Source organism: Lithobates pipiens, unplaced genomic scaffold, assembly GCF_037356315.1.
Source record: "Lithobates pipiens isolate NorthernLeopardFrog02 unplaced genomic scaffold, aLitPip1_a1.2 Scaffold_16, whole genome shotgun sequence".
NCBI lineage: Eukaryota > Metazoa > Chordata > Amphibia > Anura > Ranidae > Lithobates > Lithobates pipiens.
In genome coordinates this window covers 309334068-309351963 of record NW_027507748.1, presented here as the reverse complement: position 1 = coordinate 309351963, position 17896 = coordinate 309334068, and the positions used below count along the sequence as shown (strand labels likewise).

Genomic DNA, 17896 nt, shown 5'->3' with positions numbered 1-17896 from the left:
CTTGTAATAGAAAAAAGCATGACAGGACCTCCTAAATATGAGATCTGGGGTCATTTAAAAAAAAAAAGTCCCTTTAAGAGCTATGGGTGGAAGTGATGTTTTGACGTCACTTCCTCCCTGCTTTAATATGGGGACAGGTGGGGGCCATCTTCCCCTCACTCGTCTCCATACGCGATCGCCTCTGCTGCTGCCGCCAGCTCCGGCAAGCAGCAGAGGGCACCCGAGTGCGGCGGGGGGGGGCTCCTCTCCGATAAAAGTGATCTTGCGGCAAATCCACCACAGAGACCACTTTTATCTGAAAGCGGACCGCCAGTTGAAGAAGAGGATACCAGGGTTATGGCAGCTAGCTGCTGTCATAACGATATACCTCTTCAAAGTAGTATGGAAAATTATGGCGGGGGCGGTCCGTAAGTGGTTAATGAGGAGTCTAAAATACATTGCATGTCTCCTCTGGTGCCCTCCACTGAATGTACTGCAATGCACATCACACTGCAAAACATTCCTTCCCCACTAAGTTAGCCGGGGAGTGACAGGTGTCCCGGAAATGACGTCATACAGCTCTTCTCCCTCGCCTCCATCTGCCATGTCAGTCCTGGTCCAGTCCAGTCTGGGGCAATCAGAATTACTGGAATCAGTTGATAATGCCCCCATGGAGCCACCAACGCATCTGACACGTCCACCCAGGGGGTCTCTTGTCCTGGACACAAACCTCTGCACCTTTCGATTGAGCCGAGAGGCCAAAAAGTGCATATCTGGTGTGCCCCACTTTAGGCAAAGGAGCCGGAATACATCCGGATGCAACGACCATTCCCCTGGGTCCAGCATCTGATGACTTGCCAGCCGCTCTGCCCACTGGAGGATGTGAGCGACCTCCCGTGCTGCAACTGAGTTCCTTGTTCCTCCTTGATGGTTGACATATGCCACCGCTGTGGCGTTGTCCGACTGGATCCTGACCGGACGCTCCTGTAGCCTCCTTGACCATGTGGAGAGGCACCACCTGATCGCCCGAAGTTTGATCACATAGATCGGTAGTTGGGATTCTTCCCGCGACCAAAGGCCCTGGGCCGACTGTATGCCCAAAACTCCCCCTCAACCGGTCAGGCTGGCATCCATTGTGATCAACGTCCAATGGAGAGGAAGGAACAATCTCCTGGACCGAACGGCTGGAGACCTCAGCCACCAGAGAAGAGAATCCCTGACTAGCTTGGCTCACCCAAATTTGACAATTTGTCCTTTTGCAGGAGTCGAGTGCGAAATTGAGAATATGGTACCGCTTCAAAAATGGCTACCATGAGGCCCAGAACTCACATGCAGAAGCACAGTGACGACCACCTGCCATTCACTAACAACTTCACCGCAGCTTGAAGAGACTGTAGCTTGTCTGAAGGGAGAAAAACTCTCTGCACTAACACCGACTTCTTTGGGTTCAGCACCCAACCAAACTCCCGGAGAGTCTGTATGGTGATTGCTACATCCTCCCTTAATTCTGAGGCGGAAGCTGCTCTCAGGAGGTCATCTAGGTAACCCACGATTGCGATCCCACTTTCCTTTAACAGCGCCAGAATTGGCGCTAACACTTTGGTAAAGACTCAGGGTGCTGACGCCAGGCCAAAAGGGAGAGCCATAAACTGGTAGTGCTCTTCCCCCACTGCAAATCGCAGAAACCTCTGATGCCTGGGCATATGTGTACATGTAAGTATGAATCCTTGATATCCAAGGACAGCAGGAAGTCCCCCTGATGGAGTGCAGCTTGCAGACTTGTTTGGCTTGCAAAACCAGGGATGCTTTTGTCCTTCAGCAGGCGCCCTGTCGGACTTGGAAAGCTTACCTGCCGACCCGGGCGGGTGAAAAAGAAGTTTCTCAGCGTAAAAAGAGGGCCCTTGCCTACGGCGTGGCTGCTTAACCCTTTCTGGACTGTGGGAGCAACGTGCTCTTCCCACCGGTAACATTTTTAATAATGTCATCCAGCAAAGCTCCAAATAGCCTCTCACCTTAGAAAGGCAAACCCACCAGTGGTTTTTTAGATGCCTGGTTCGCAGATCAGCATTTCAGCCAAATCAGGCGCCGTAGCACCACTGCTGATACTGATGCTCTAGAGAGCAGGGGGGTCGTGTCCAGGGCCGTATCACAGACATACTTAAGGCCATGCACCAACTGATCTGCCAGTTCTACGCAGACCAGGGAAGTCTGTTGCCTCTCCAATTCCCTGTGCAACAACTTTGCCCATTCAGTAAGCATCTACGACACCAAGGCCGTGGCCAGCACAGGCCATAACGCTGACCCCACCACTGTAAACATGGACCGAGCCACTGCCTCGGCCCTTCTGTCAACAAGGTCCTTGAAGGCAGGAGTCCCTTCTACCAGAATTGTAGTTACTTTATTTAACCTGGATACCGGGGGGGTCAACGACCGGAGGAAATGCCAATTTTTTCAAGAGTCTCTCCTCAAATGGATAATGAACCTCCATTCTTCTTGGGACTGAAAAGGCCCGTTGCGGGATTCCCCATTCCTTGTAGATGAAGATCAAAATAAGTCAAATACGGAAACACCTTCAAGTTCCTGCTGCATCCTGTATCTTCAGGGTATCCCATACCGCTGTTATAAGTGCTCCTACTACTTTTTCCTGCGCTAACCCAGACACAGTCATTCTCACTGTCTGAATGGTCTTGGTCCGCATCCTATGACCCATCAGAAAAGGGGCTGCAAGTCACCGCAGGGCCAGAGTCTGAATCAGAGCTTTACCCAGAAGACGGTGCATTTTTTCCACCCTGGCAACCGCATTCTGGGCAGGGGAGCCGGTTGCAATAGCAGGGATGACTGGGGAAGAAGCGACAGCTTCTGATGCCATGCTGACCCTCACTTGCCTGCCACAACTTAGGGACTTAAGGCAAGGTACACAAAATCCCACCCTCCTAGCTGCTGGAAGAATAAGGGCCCCCCGACCCCAGAAGGACTCACCACCCTGATCGAGTGCTGCGCTGTGCTATTGCATCTGCTCAGCCCTGTGTCAGTCACGAAGTGCTCAGAGTAAAAACTGCACTGTTCTGAAGTATACAGACACCAGCACTAGAGATAAAACTCGCTGAGGCTACAAGAAAATGGCTGCCAGCCGTCCTAGCAAAAAAATCACCAAGAAAATGGCTGCTGAACCTTCTAAGTAATGTCTGACAGCATATACACTGCATAAGGCTACAGGAAAATGGCCGCGGTCTCAGCAAAATGTCTGCGGCCCGCACAGCGAGCTCTCCTCATGGCTAACAGCCTGAGTACCTCACTGTGAAGGAAAAAAGCAGGGAAAGAAAGAGCGGACCCTGACAGCCAGCTCAGCACCCCCGCCAAGGCCCAGAGTCCCCCCGGCACCTCATGCCCAGTCACACAGCGGCCCCAGCAGGGGGAAGAGGGAATAAGGGATAGTGAGAGTGAGAGACCCCCTAGTCAACCTCCCAGGGAATGCCCAGCTGCTCCATCCTGCCAAGGCAGGAGGAGCCGTACTTGCCTCTCCTGTCAGGATTGCTGGACGCATTCCACCACAAACCCATCACCCGAGCCGGAGGGGGTGGCTGTTGGCCACGGCACACTGTGACATGGACAGCAGAAGCCGGTCGTATGTGTGCCCCGGAGCATATAGCTCATCGGCTGCCCCTGGAGCAGAAGGGGCATGTTGTGGCCGACCCAGCGGGTAGCTAGGGTCTGCTCATGCTCGATGGCCAGGCTGGGGAGACCATTATCCAGCCTGTTACCTAGCCCAGTTGTTGATTGTAGATCACAGGATCAAAATTCCAGAAAAAATTACCAGCACCAATGGTCCCCTCAGGGAGCCAGGTCCTTCTCCTATACTAGGCAGAAAAAAACTGAGCTACAGGGAGCTGGGTGAGGGGTTATAGCCAGTGGGACCTCCCCCTGGGCGATGCTGTGCAGTCTTGCTGTTTTTACATGTTTTACATGTTCTGCCTAGTCCTCTCCTGAAGGTAGCGGAATTTAAGAATGAAGAGTGAAGAATTAAAAGAGTTGTGTCCATCAATGAATGAAAGAGAGAGAAAAAAAAACAGTAACGCAAAGGCATAATGAGCTAGTGAAATACTTACCTTAGAACAAGGTCCCCATATTGCAGACCAGTCAACACCCAGAGAGCTGACATTGGGTTCCAGAGCCGCGATGACGTCACGCTCGCGCGCATGCGGCAAGATCTGGCAGCGTCTCCCGGGCATTCACAGCGCATGCACCACTGACATCAGCGGCTGCATGCAAAGTGAATATCTCCTAAACCGTATAGGTTCACTGACGTCAGCGGCTGCACGCATGTGGCAAGATCTGGCAACGGTTCCCGGGCATTCATAGCGCATGCGCCACTGACGTCAGCGGCTGCATGCAAAGTGAATATCTCCTAAACCGTATAGGTTTAGGAGATATTCATTTTACCCACAGGTAAGCCTTATTATAGGCTTACCTGTAGGTAAAAATTGAAAAAGTAGGTATACAACCACTTTAGCAATACCTTCTTGGATGTAGTTCTGTCATTATCAGAAATATACCAGTGCCAAGTGAGGTTCTTATCAATGTGCTGCTGAAATATTTGTAAACCACACACATATGGCCCAACCCAGTTTTCACTGCAGTGCGCTACACGTGCATGTTCTGCCCCCCCCCCCCCCCCCAAATATTGTCCTTTTTTTCAAGTTCAAAAGTTGGGAGATATGCTAATATAATTTATTGAATGTATGTGGCAGAAAGAAACACAAATCTTACATGTTAAAACAAGCAGATCAGGAGGTCTGAAAGTTAAACTCAATGACACTTTACAATCCTTTGTAGAAGTTTATCGTGTTATTTACCCCATTTTTATTGCCCAAAATATTTACTTAGTAACTTTAAAATACATACTTCCTGTTGTAGCTCTTCTATGGCCTTATTTTTATTTTCAATTTGTTTCTTCAAAGTACACAACTAAAAATGAGAGATGGGAAATAAATTAGGTATATATAATACTGAAGTAATTTTTGTTAAATACTAAAAGTATCAAAGAAGTTACCATCACCTGGCTTTCTCTTAATTTGAAAAAAGAGGGTCTAAAAATAACATACTTCCTTCATGTTATGTATCTATAAAAACCCTGGACTCACGGGGGTCCCGATCGGCACAGGCACGCACTGCCGGCGGCGCGCACGTGATGGCAGGGCGGCAAATTTAACTGGACATACCCGTATGCCAGTTTGCCTGCCCGTGCCATTCTGCTGACGTACGTGCGGGAACTGATTGAGCACATATTAAAATCTCCCATACATACAACATGTGCCTCTGGATATTCTGACATAAATAACATTGCTTCCTTCAATAATCCCATTGTAGCGGGTGAAGGATTATATATCCCCATAATTACAAATGATAATGAGTGTATCAAGGCAAAAACAAAAACATATCTCCCTTCCGGATCTCTTTTTTCTTTAATACATTCCCACATCACCGCCCGATGCACCATAATAGAGACCCCTCTTGAATATGTTGTATGACATGAGTGACTCGACCATTGTATCCAAGGTTTTTTTAAATAGTCCAGTCTCTCTTTAGTCAAGTGTTTCTTGAATACAAAATATCTTAGCTTGCACTTTACTAATTTCTGTTTGCTTTAATTGCGTACCCATACCTCTCACATTCCATGACAAAAAAGTATATTGATTACTCATATTAGTTATTTTTTAATTTTAACCTTCTTTTCACCAGGAATCCTGAGTCTCACTCTTTCCCTCGTAACCTTTCTCCTTTCTACATATCCCTTCCTCCTTCCCCACTCATTCACCCATTCAACTACATTCTTCCACAAACAATTTTTTAGAGCATTACCGATATATTGCATTTTGCCATATAGGTAATTTGTTTTGATCTCGACCCTTCTGCTCCTCAACCCCCCCCCCCCCCTCCCTATTTTCTTAAAGAATATAGGAGAGCAGGAGGAAGGGGCGAGGGTGGGAAGAAGGGAAGAGAGGAAGAAGGAGAGAAAAAATAATAATCCCCCCCCCCCAGGAGGAGGAGAAGAGGGAGGGAGAAAACAAAAGAAAAAGACAACGAAAAAGAAAGAGGGAATTTTTTTTTTAAATCCCCTCCTTTCCCCTCCCACAACACCCCCCCCCCCCGTGTCTACATCTCTATTTTCCTATTAATTCTTTACCCCCCCTCTGCCCCCTCCCCCCTAATCTCTTCCCCTCAATCTTGTGTTTAATAATATAATTTTTAATTTTAGTCTTTAGTGTCTATATTTCCTATTTTTTCTGCTCACCCTTCCCCCTATTCTCTTCCCTCACGTGTAATCACAATCTATACTATATTCAAATACATTGTGCTCCCCTATACCCAAAAACACCAAAACATCAAAACCAACAACAAACACCCAAAAGCAAACAAAAAACAAAACAAAACAAAAACCACATTCCCCACCCTATATATAAGGGAAAAAAAAGATTTTCCCTCCCCTCTCTCCACCCCCCACCCCCTGCCCAGCATCCAGTCATGGAACCCTTCAGAACACCTATGTTTCAGGGGCTTCCCTCAGCTCCCTACTTCCTCTTTTTGAGGTACAGGTTTAACAGTCCGCAACCATTCTTTGGCTTGTTCCGGTGTGCTAAAAACATAGTCTTTCCTCCTTCCTCCACTCTCAACCGTGCTGGATACGCCATGGAGTATTCAATTCCTGCCTCATTTTTCGTTTTATTTAATAAAAAGTTGCCCGTTGCTTTTGTAGCTCCAAAGAAAAGTCCGGGAATATTGACACTTTACTGTTCTCATAATAAATCTCTCTCTTTTGTCTTGCCTTTCACAAAATCATATCTCTATCTCTGCAATTTAATAAGCGCACCAGCAAAGGTCTAGGGGGAAGCCCTGGTTTTGGTACTACCGCCGCCACCCTATGTGCCCTTTCAACTGCAAATGCTGCTGAAACTTCCATATCTGGGAATACCTTTCTCAGCCATTTTTCTATAAAGTCCCCAGGGTTAAACCCCTCCGCTTTCTCCGGAAAACTGACTATTCTTAAGTTATGTGGCGCATCTGGTTCTCAAAAACATCAGATTTTTGATGCCATATAACAATCTGCTTTTCTGCTATTTAGACATAGGAGTAACAGCATCCTCCAATAAAGATATCCTGTTTTCCACTTCTGCCATTCTGTCTCTCATGCTCTGCATATCAAGCCCTATGTCACATTTAATCTCATCCATTTTACCTGTCAGGGCCATGTTGCTTGAGTGGATGGCCTCCATTAACTGAGAGAACATCTGTTCCAGGGTCAATTTAGGCTGTTTCTCCTGTTTCTCAGCTTTCCCGGACTGCAGCTGGGGCGTACTAGGTTTCTGGAATCGCAGAGCTGCTGTTCCACCACTCCGCGTCTGTGGAGGGCTTCACCCGCCATCTTGCTTATCTGTTCGTGCGAATTCCTTGAGGTGGTCCGCCACCAATTGTTTTCTGCTCATCCCGCCAGGCTTTCGTTTTCCGCCTTTTCATATTTTCACACTCAGAAAATGTGTTTTGTTTACATTTGTGAGGTTTGATTTTAGTATTTAAATCCAAAGGATGGCCAGCCCCTCCCACCCGCACCTGCTCAGTTGTGGTAAAACAGGTCAAAGAGAGAACGATAGCATGAGTGGGGAAATGTAAAATAATTTTACATAAAAGCGGTTTTCCAGCCAAAATTTTAATTTTTTGTAAGTTTCAGCAGGCCGTGACCATCTCATATGTAGGCAACTGAAGCCAGACTCTATTTCTTCCTGTATTCCATTCATGCTGGTTACCCAACAGGCACCTCCAGATCTTGCACATGCCCAGAGCAGCATGAGCAGTGTAATAGGTTGTAGGTCGGATTTCCATAGCAACAGCAGTGTCAGAGGAAGTTGCCACCCCTTAGCCATGGAGACCTCTCCTCACCCTCCAGGAACCAGGAAGTCTATCTACATTTACAAAGATTACTGTAAATGATATCCCATATTTCTGTGCATATTTTATATATATATATATATATATATATATATATATATATATATATATATATATATATATATATAAAAGATATCTGAGCAAGTTTTAGGGACATTTGACAGGGTCGGTAACACCAGCACAAGTTGTGGAGCACACATCAGCACAGACTTTGTATTTGATTTGCTGTTAGCTGGCGCGGGCATCGCCGGACTCCTCCCCCCCTTCCCTTCATTAGCAGACGGAGGTGTAACGACATATTTTGCAACCCATCGCAGTTTGCTACGGAAGTGACGTTCTGTCACGACCATCTTGCTACACCCCACACTGGTCCACAGTAAGGAAGGGGAAAGCGGACATGTTGTTACACCCACCAGAGTTTTGATCGATCAAAAAAAATTAACGATTAATTGAGGAATTAATTGTTAATTTCCACAGCCCTAATATGCACAGAAACAAGGGATATCATATACAATCTGCACAAGCTGCCCCAAATAGCCCCTATCAAAACTGCACAATCATACTGCCCCCCTCAAAATTGCCTCATCATACTGCCACTATTAATATTGCCCCATCATACTGCCACCATCAAAATTGCTCCCATCATACTGTCCAATCAAAATTGCCCCATCATAATGCCACTATCAAAATTGCCCCATCATACTTCCCCCATCAATATTGCTACATCATACTGCCCTCATGAAAATTGCCCTCATCAAATTGCGCCATCATACTGCCACCATCAAAACTGCCCCATCATACTGCCACCATCAAAATTGCCCCCATCATAGTATTGTTTTTTTTAAATGATTATTAAAGGCTGTGCTGTCCCCCGGGCTCTGTATGTAATCAGAGCTAAGATGTTCCAGCCACCTCCCCCACCGCCCATCACTGTGTATAAGAAGCTTTGGTAACCATGGCAACAAAAGCCTGGTTACCCTTTTTAAAAATGGCGCTGGCCAACACCTTGCATGGTGTCACTTCCAGTTTTGAAATAACACAATGCTATGGCCCAGCGATGCCTATTGCCTCCTCGGATTGATGACAAACATCTCCCAGGAGGCATTGCAGACAGGAAATTACACACTTGGCCATTGCCAAGAGGAGGAAATTAAGATTTCAATCTTCATTATAACAGTGAGTCAAAAAAAAGAGATATGCCAAATAATTTTCAGCGCACACAGTGGTTTGGGATGCAGAGGACTTCAAAAAGTGGGCGGAACTCTGCTTTACGTATAAAAATCCTACTTTGTCTATCATCCATTAGGGGTGAAGCTTGATAATTTAGCAACCTACGCCAAAGCAGTACTAACACAGGCAAACCAACCAAAGAAGGAAAAAAAAAACAAAGAACAAGGACATTTCTCAAAGAGCTGTTTGGAGAAACAATCTGAGGAAGGAGCATCTGAGAAAGCAGACACATAGGTCTTGTAAAACAGAAAGTGTATACAAAAGACCAGATCACATCCTTACAAATCAGTGAGACCAAGGCCTAGTAATGAAAGGCCAAGAAACAAAAACACTCATTGCCCTAGTAAAGTGAGCAACTATGAGAAAAGGAAGCACTTCATTTAGCAACTCATGGGCCATGAGTTGTCAGAGATAGTTTATCTGGAAGCTGGGAAATCTCTTTAAGAGGCCTATGGAATGACACAAAATTAATCAGTCTGCCTAAAAGAAGCAGTGGCAGAAAGGCAAACTGTGATGGCCTTTATTACATCTAGGCAAAGAATCAGACACAGAGAAGGCAACACAATTACTTAATTAGGCCCCTTCAACATGAGGCGGATTTGTTTAGCGGAATCCGCCAGCTCAGCAGGAGTTCGCTCCATTAATCTCCGCTGAGCCAGCGGATGGCAGGTCCATCTCTGCTCACTGAGCAGGGAGGGGCCTGTCAGAGCGCCGCTGATTCCTATGGAGAGAACGGACAAAAATGGACAGCATTTCCGTTTTTATCAGATCTCATCCGATCCGATAAGACATATTACATTTTTCAATGCAGACACATGTCCTGGAACACCTTCTGATGGACTGGAGAGGCAATTATCCTAATGAAAAAAAAATCTGCCTGACAATGCAATACAGAACATGAAACTCCACCCAGGACAGGATAAGTTCCACCTCTGTTGCCAATGCAACAATCCTGATGCCGTACTACTAACTGATGTAAGCCATAGTTGTGGCATTTTCTGAACATGGACAGGATGACTGATCAGGATGGAGGTACTGTGAAGTAATGATGGACAAATAATTTGTAACTCTAGAATGTCTATTGAACACAGAAAGAAGTGAAGTGAAAAATTGAGGCGGAAGAAGGAGGGAAAAACCCTATTTTGTAACTTTTGATACAATTTCCTGCACCCACGTGTAGGCTACTGGGGAAAGATCTTCATACAGATGTGGATTTATCTACAGATTTTGATTGCTTGGATTGCCCAGGATGTTTAAACCCCCCTGAGCCTGAGGAGGGGGAGGTAAAAGATGACTTGTGGGTCCACGGACTGGAGCCTGACTTAAAGAAACAAAAGAATGCTTTCAAGTAGAATAAGACTGTTGACCTGGGCCGTTGATTGCAATTTTTGTGTAGCTAGGGTAAAAACTCTTTCCCCTAATAGCCTTTTTAAAGATTTTTTCTAGTGAAGAGCTGAAAAGATGGTCAACCACAAAGGGGCGGCTATAAAACAAAGCCTTCTTACAGTTACTTTGCTGACAGGCACTTAAAGTGATTGTAAACAATCACCTTGTAAAACAACCCATTCAGTTTAAAATTTAAATGAAAAGGCAAAACAACCTCCACTGTACCATGCCTTCCTGAGCCCCTCTGTGGTGTACCCTCCTGTACCATGCTGTCCTGAGTTCCCCTGTACCCTGCCCTCCTGTACCATGTTATCCTGAGCTCCCATGTAACGTGCCTTTCTGAGCTCCCCATGTGGTATGTCCACCTGAGCCCCCTGTCGTGTGCCTACCTGAGCCCCCTTATACTGTTGTCTTCTGAGCCACCCTATGGTGTGCCCTCCTGAGCCAACCCCCCCCCCCCCCCACGGGGTGTGTCCTCTTGTACTGTGCCCTTCTGAGGCTCCTGTTACCATGCCCCTTTGAGCCCCCCCCTCTACCATTCTCCCTTGAGCCCCCCTGATTCCTCCTGTGCCATACCCTCCTGACTTCCCATCCTGACTCCCCAGTACCATGCTTCTTGATTTCCCAGTACTGTGCTCTCCTAACCTCCCAGTATCATGCTCTCCTGTCCCCTGGATGAGAAACTCTGCCACTTGTCCACATAAGAAAAGTATAGAAAAGACTGCGACATGAAGTTCTGCCCACCATAAGATCCAATCTATCTTTTTTTCTATCTGAAAGAAGAGTTTAGGTTCCTCCCTGAATATCCCATAAGCCAAATAGTCTCTCTAGTGAAAAGAGGCAATGACAGATTTGGTAGATTTTATGTGGAATTTTTGGACTCGAATAAAGACATTTGGAGCTTTGAGATCCATAATGGAGTGAATTCTCTCTTTGGGCTTTAAAATTGTGAACAAGTTGGCGTAAAACCCCAGGACCATTCTGCCACAGGAACTGGGGCATTGACACTTTGATTAAAGTGAGCCGAGAGAGCTCAATGGAGGTATGCTAAAGTGGGGAAATGCCAGTTTCTATGCCTGGGATACAACCTCCTGCACCCAAGCATCAGAGATGCAAATTACTCAGGCCCCCAGGTTAATAAAAAAATGCCCCCATTCTGGAAAGGGGGCACAAATCTTAATGTAGTGGAAGGATTGTCTGAAGATTGGCAGACTTTTAAGTGCTAGACCTTGTAGGTGGATAGGGAACCAAGCTTGAGGGGCTTGACATGGGGGTCGAAAAAGAAAGAGACATTTCCTTACAGACAGGGATTAAGAAGACTTTGCATTCTATTCCTTAAGCTTCTTCTACTGAGGAAGATGGGTACTCTTGCCACCAGCAGCATCCTTGATGATGTTGTTAAGAGTTGGTCTGAAAAGACCCTATCCATCAAAGACCATGCAGATCAAAAGCTATTTTACTTAACAGTTCCACAGCTCACATTTTATCCAAAGTGCCTAAAGCATATGTATTGACTGTAAATCCCCTAGTTTAAGAATGATGTGCACGGCACCAGTAAGAGCCAAAAAAGTCTCTTTTCATTTGGGAATAATAACTTTAGACTGCAACACCTCAGCAGGAGTTCATCAGCCAAGGACCAAAGCAACTGATGCCTCAGAAGCCACTAACTCTGTTGGCAAATCTGATATAGAATCTGCATGAAAAAATGTTGGAATGCATTTCTGCAGTCAGTCAAAAATAACTGGGTAAATTGGGCCATAAAATCTTTTATGACCATCGTAAAAACCTCAGTCAAGAGGGGAGCAGGCCCAACCACACTCAGAGTTAAGGAGGACTCTGATCACAGAACAGATTCTAAGATCAGACAATAAAGGGATTCCAGGCTGCAGACGTCAACATCAAAAGGCAAGCTGCAACCAGCTCCAGAACCGTTGGTAGAATGTGAGCTCATGCACCCCAGAGGGATTATCCATCAACCCGCCCCTCACCCAGTGGGTACTCACAAATCCTGGGAGGCTAGTGGCAGGCGAGGGTCAGATGGCCAAAGGCAGCAGGAACGGATCGAAGATTAAGTTCCACTGGCTCGTGTCAAGCAGGAGCAACAGAGCACAACACTCCACCCAATACATAATGACTGAGTTCAGTCCAGAGCATTAACCCTTCCACAGAAAAACCAGCAGGAGCTGGGGACAATAGGGTCTAGTGACCTAAGTAATTACGACCGACTCACTTGAGGTAATGCCAGTAGCTCTGGACATGGAAAGTGCTCCACAGCTAACTTTTACCAGAATTAAGTCTGTAAAGCAAGTCTCCAATCCTCCTGTGGATGAGTAAAAAAGTACATCCACCAAAACATTGCAAATACCCAATAATATTCTCTTAAAGTATATTGCAGATTTGTACGAGGGGCGTTAAAGTCAAACCAGGACATTTGAGTTTATATAATAAAAACACATTTCAAGGAGTGGAAACTGCATTTATTTTTAGCCATACTCCCCTGCTACATTTATACCAGCATATAAACTAATGCCTGTAAAGCTTTGGCATGAAAAGATTTGTCAGATTTTATAGAATCCTTCAACGCAGTGCAGACTTCAACTCTTCTGTGCAGGTCAAAGACAGAAAGCAGACTTGTACCCAGCAGTAAAAGCGGAAAGTGGAAAGCTGTCTTGGTACCCAACATGTGCTAATCTTTTGAAAATGCAAATGTTCGCAAATGACTGTGTTTACTGTTTCCACAGAAAGATTAGTCTCTTTCTCGACAGGTTATGCATAAATTATCCAGAATCAGACTTTCCACACGCTAATGCCCCGTACACACAAACCATTCAAGTTTTTTCCAACGGAATTCCGCTCAAGCTTGGCTTGCATACACACGGTCACACAAAAGTTCTCTGAACTTTCGACCGTCAAGAACGCGGTGACGTACAACACTACGAGGAGCTGAGAAAATTCAGTTCAATGCTTCCGAACATGCGTCGAATTGTTTCCGACCATGCGTAGGAATTTTGCGCGTAGGAATTTGTATAGACGGTCAGAATTTCCGATCGGAACTTTTTTCGACCGAAAAATAGAGAACCTGCTCTCAATCCTTTGCTGGCTGGAATTCTGCCAGAAAAAGTCAGATGGAGCATACACACGGTCGACATTTAGTGGCAGAATTTCTGATCGTGTGTATGGGGCTTAAATGTTCACAGGAATGACTGCTGTGGGTTGGGAACCACTACAGTCAGGATTGTCACTGACGGACATATGGTCATCTTTGAAAAATGTCTTCCTGCGGCTGAGCGCCTCATCACCGTACTGTGTTTGAAGTCTTCTATATCCGTGGATTTAACACCTTCATTCACAATAATCTTCATCATCACATGCTGTTCAATGCACGCACTAACACTGTTGTCTGCCATCTTGATTAATGGTCTCTGGACTGGCCCAAGACATGTGCACTGCCTATCAGTAATAGGACACACTTGCCACTTATGCATGCTAGCATCCCATTTTATATCTGTACATTTAAAAGTCCCGGTTTGACTTGAACATCCCCCTTAGTTGTTGAGTTTTCTATCCCTGTAAAGTTTTAATATTTTGTTGCCCTGTAAAAACCTTCTCAACTGTCCAAAGCAGACTGTCTCACTAATACTATAATTTACATATTTGTAATGTAGTACCATCACAAATATTTTATTAAATATCCTTTAGAATACTTTACCTTGTTTTCCAGAGATTTTTGCTGTTTTTCTTTTCTGGAAAATTCATTTGCAAGATTTCTTTTCTATGAAAGATACGATTTATAACATTAGAAAAAAACACATTATAAAGTGGATCAAAAATCAAAATTAAACATATTTAAGTTTATCACCCACCCATAGGATGAGGTGGCTGCATTTGTTTTCTTTTTTTTCAAGATATTTTACTTTATTTTTCCCTAGTAAAAACACGCAGATAACACAGGTCCTTTCCCTGTGTGGCCACCCTTGATCTTCCATTGTATTTATAGCAGAAGCCATGCTTTTTACACTAGGCTGCACTTCAAATATGGCTGCCTTTGTTCATCTCCATTGAAGTTGATGGAATTAATAACCTACACACAAAGATAATACTGCTTTCTGCTTCCAGATCATTTCACAATCAGTGACAAGGACAATGCATTTCCGCCAAGATCAACAGGTATTTTCTGTACTTTCTGAAAATATTCTTGGCTTAAAAAAGAAAACAAATGCAGTCATCATGTCTAAGAACTGGTAACCCACAATATTATACATTTTTCTACTTGGGTTTAGAAACACTTTATATAAAAACGCAAGGGAGGAATAATTATACCTAAACGTTTCCCTCCTTAAAGCAGTATTAACCCTTTCATGACTAAGCCTATTTTTGGAATTTGGTGTTTACAAGTTAAAATCCATATTTTTTGCTAGAAAATTACTTGGAACCCCCAAACATTATATATATTCTTTTAGCAGAGACTCTAGAGAATAAAACGGCGATTGTTGCAATATTTTATGTCACACGGTATTTGCGCAGCGGTGTTTTAAACGCAACTTTTTGGGAAAAGGGACACTTTCATGAAAAAAAACAAAACAAAACAGTAAAATTAGCCCAATTTTTTTGCGTAATGTGAAAGATAATGTTACGCCGAGTAAATAGATACCAAACATGTCACACTTTATAATTGCGCGCACTTGTAGATTGACGACAAAGTACGGTACCTAAAAATCTCAATAGGCGACGCTTTAAAAAATTTTTACGGTTACCAGGTTAGCGTTACAGAGGAGGTCTAGTGCTAGAATTATTGCTCTCGCTCTGACGATCGCGGCGATACCTCACATGTGTGATTTGAACACCGTTTATATACGCGGGCGCGACTTCCGTATGCGTTTTCTTTGCTTCGCGAGCTCGCGGGGACGGTGGGCGCTTTAAAAAATTTATTTTTTATTTTTTATTTATTTTAAAATAACTAAATTGTTTAAAAAAAAAAAAAAATTGATCACTTTTATTGCTGTCACAAGGAATGTAAACATCCGATGTGACAGTAATAGGTGGTGACAGGTCCTCTTTATGGAGGGATCGGGGTTCTAAAAGACCCCCCACCCCTCCTTTACACTTCAATGTATTCAGATCGCCGAAAACGGCGATTCTGAATACCGGATATTTTTTTTAAAACCAGCGCCATTGGCAGCCGAGTAAACGGGAAGTGACGTCATGACGTCGCTTCCGTGTTTACGATGAGGAGACTGGAACGAAGCCGATTACGGCTTTGTTCCAGTTCCTCCGCAGCAGCCGGAGCCATCGGACATGGAATCGGTGCTCCCGATTGAGCGGGAGCACCGGTAGCAGCGGCGAGAGGCGGCGGGAGGGGGGGACGTCCCCTCCCGCTCCTCCGGCATAACAGCCAAGCGGCTTTTAGCCGCATCGGTTGTTATACCTGGATAGCCAATCGCCTGCTGCAAAAAACGGTACCGGGATGATGCCTGCAGGTGCGGGCATCATCCCGGTATAACCCCCGGAAGCCGAGTACGCATATCTGCGTACGCTCGGCGGGAAAGGGTTAAAACCAAAGTAAAAAAATTTCATATATTGCAGCTTACTGAGGTGGTGGCTGCATCATCTTTTTTTTTTATTTTTTTTTTGCCTTTTTTTTTTTGGTGTTTAACCAGTTGCCGACCACCGCACGCCAATGTACGTTGGCAGAATGGCACGGGCAGGCATATTGGCGTACAGGTATGTCCATGCCTTCTCGTGGGTGGGGGGCCTGATCGCCCCCCCCCCCCCCGGTGCCAGCGGAGGTCGGATTCCGTGCAGGAGCGATCCGGGTTGAGGGGGCGGCCATTCATTCATGGCTACCCCCTCGCGATCGCTCCTGACTAATGAAATGCTAGCACTACATCACTTCCTCTCCTGTAATGTAAACACAGGCAGAGGAAGTGATGTAATCTCTCCTCGTGTCAGTCTTTTTCGTTCCGGCACCGAGGAGAGAGGATCAGTGAGTTGCACCTAACACTACACTGTAGAACATGCCAGGCACACTTTCACCCCCCCTTCACCCCCCGATCACCCCCCCCCCCAATCACCATGACACCAATTGCATTTTTTTATTATTGCATTGGTGTCATTTGTGACTGCAATAACTGTTAGGGCAGTTAGGGTTAGCCCCCTTTAGGTCTAGGGTACCCCCCTAACCCCCCAATAAAGGTTTAACCCCGTGATCACCCCCCGTCGCCAGTGTCACTAATAAGCGATCGTTTTTCTGATCGCTGTATTAGTGTCACAGGTGACGCTAGTTAGGCAGGTAGGTATTTAGGTTCGCTGCAGCTTTTTATAGCGTCAGGGACCCCCATATACTACCGCATAAAGGTTTTAATCCCGATTGCCCCCTAGTTAACCCTTTCACCAGTGATCACCATATAACTGTTACGGGTGACGCTGGTTGGTTAGTTATTTTTTTATAGTTTCAGGGCACTCGCCATTTATTACCTAATAAAGGTTTAACCCCCTGATCACCCGGCAGGTGATATAAGTTTAAGGGTCAGATAGGGTCTGCGTCGCCCAATGCAGCATCAGGTTAGTGCCAGTACCGCTAACACCCACGCGCAAAGCATACACCTCCCTTAGTAATATAGTATCTGAACAGATCAATATCTGATCTGATCAGATCTATATTAGCGTCGCTAGCAGTTTAGGTTTCCCAAAAACGCATTATTAGCGGGATCAGCCCAGATACCTGCTAGCACCTGCGTTTAGCCCCTCCGCCAAGCACAGCCCAGCCCACCCAAGTGCAGTATCGATCGATCACTGTCACTTACAAAACACAACACACATAACTGCAGCGTTCACAGAGTCAGGCTTGATCCCTGCGATCGCTAACAGTTTATGTTTGTAGCGTTTTGATACAGTCGCTGACAGCCTAGGTGCTTTTTTACCTGTGAGTCTCACTAGTGTACCACTAAATTTAGAGCCCAAAATGGCAAAGCGAAGGTACACTAGTGAAGAGGCCTACACGTTTCTGAGCATGACAGATAGTGAAGAGGAAGTGACTCATCTGTCAGAGTCAGGCTCAGAATACGATCCTGTAGAGGACAGCGGCTCCATGACAGATAGCTCTGACGACGGAGATGAGGTCCCTGTTAAGGGCAGGCGTACCCGATCCCGAACTTCTTCTGTTGTTGAGGTGCAGGAACCGCAGGTCCCTCGTATGGAGCAGAGACGTACTAGGGCCCCTCATCCTTCTGGTGAACTGGCAAGCACCAGCGGCCTAGTACATCCTGGATGTACATCCAGCACTGCAGTAGCACGTGGTGACATGGCGAGTCCCATAAGTGCAGTTCAAGCTGGCGAGGTGGCAAGCACAAGTAGTGTCCCG

General features: G+C 45.6%; 1 long non-coding RNA gene across 1 annotated transcript in view; it reads right to left on the bottom strand.

Annotated features, from left to right (window-relative positions):
- Nucleotides 1-4881: 4881 nt before the first annotated feature.
- Nucleotides 4882-17896, bottom strand: part of LOC143982685 (uncharacterized) — a 57166-nt gene continuing 44151 nt past the window's right edge. Inside the window, exons 2-3 of the long non-coding RNA XR_013274500.1 lie at nucleotides 14246-14308; nucleotides 4882-4944 (exon numbers count right to left, since the gene is read on the bottom strand). This is a non-coding gene — a long non-coding RNA (uncharacterized LOC143982685). The remainder of the gene's footprint in view (nucleotides 4945-14245; nucleotides 14309-17896) is intronic.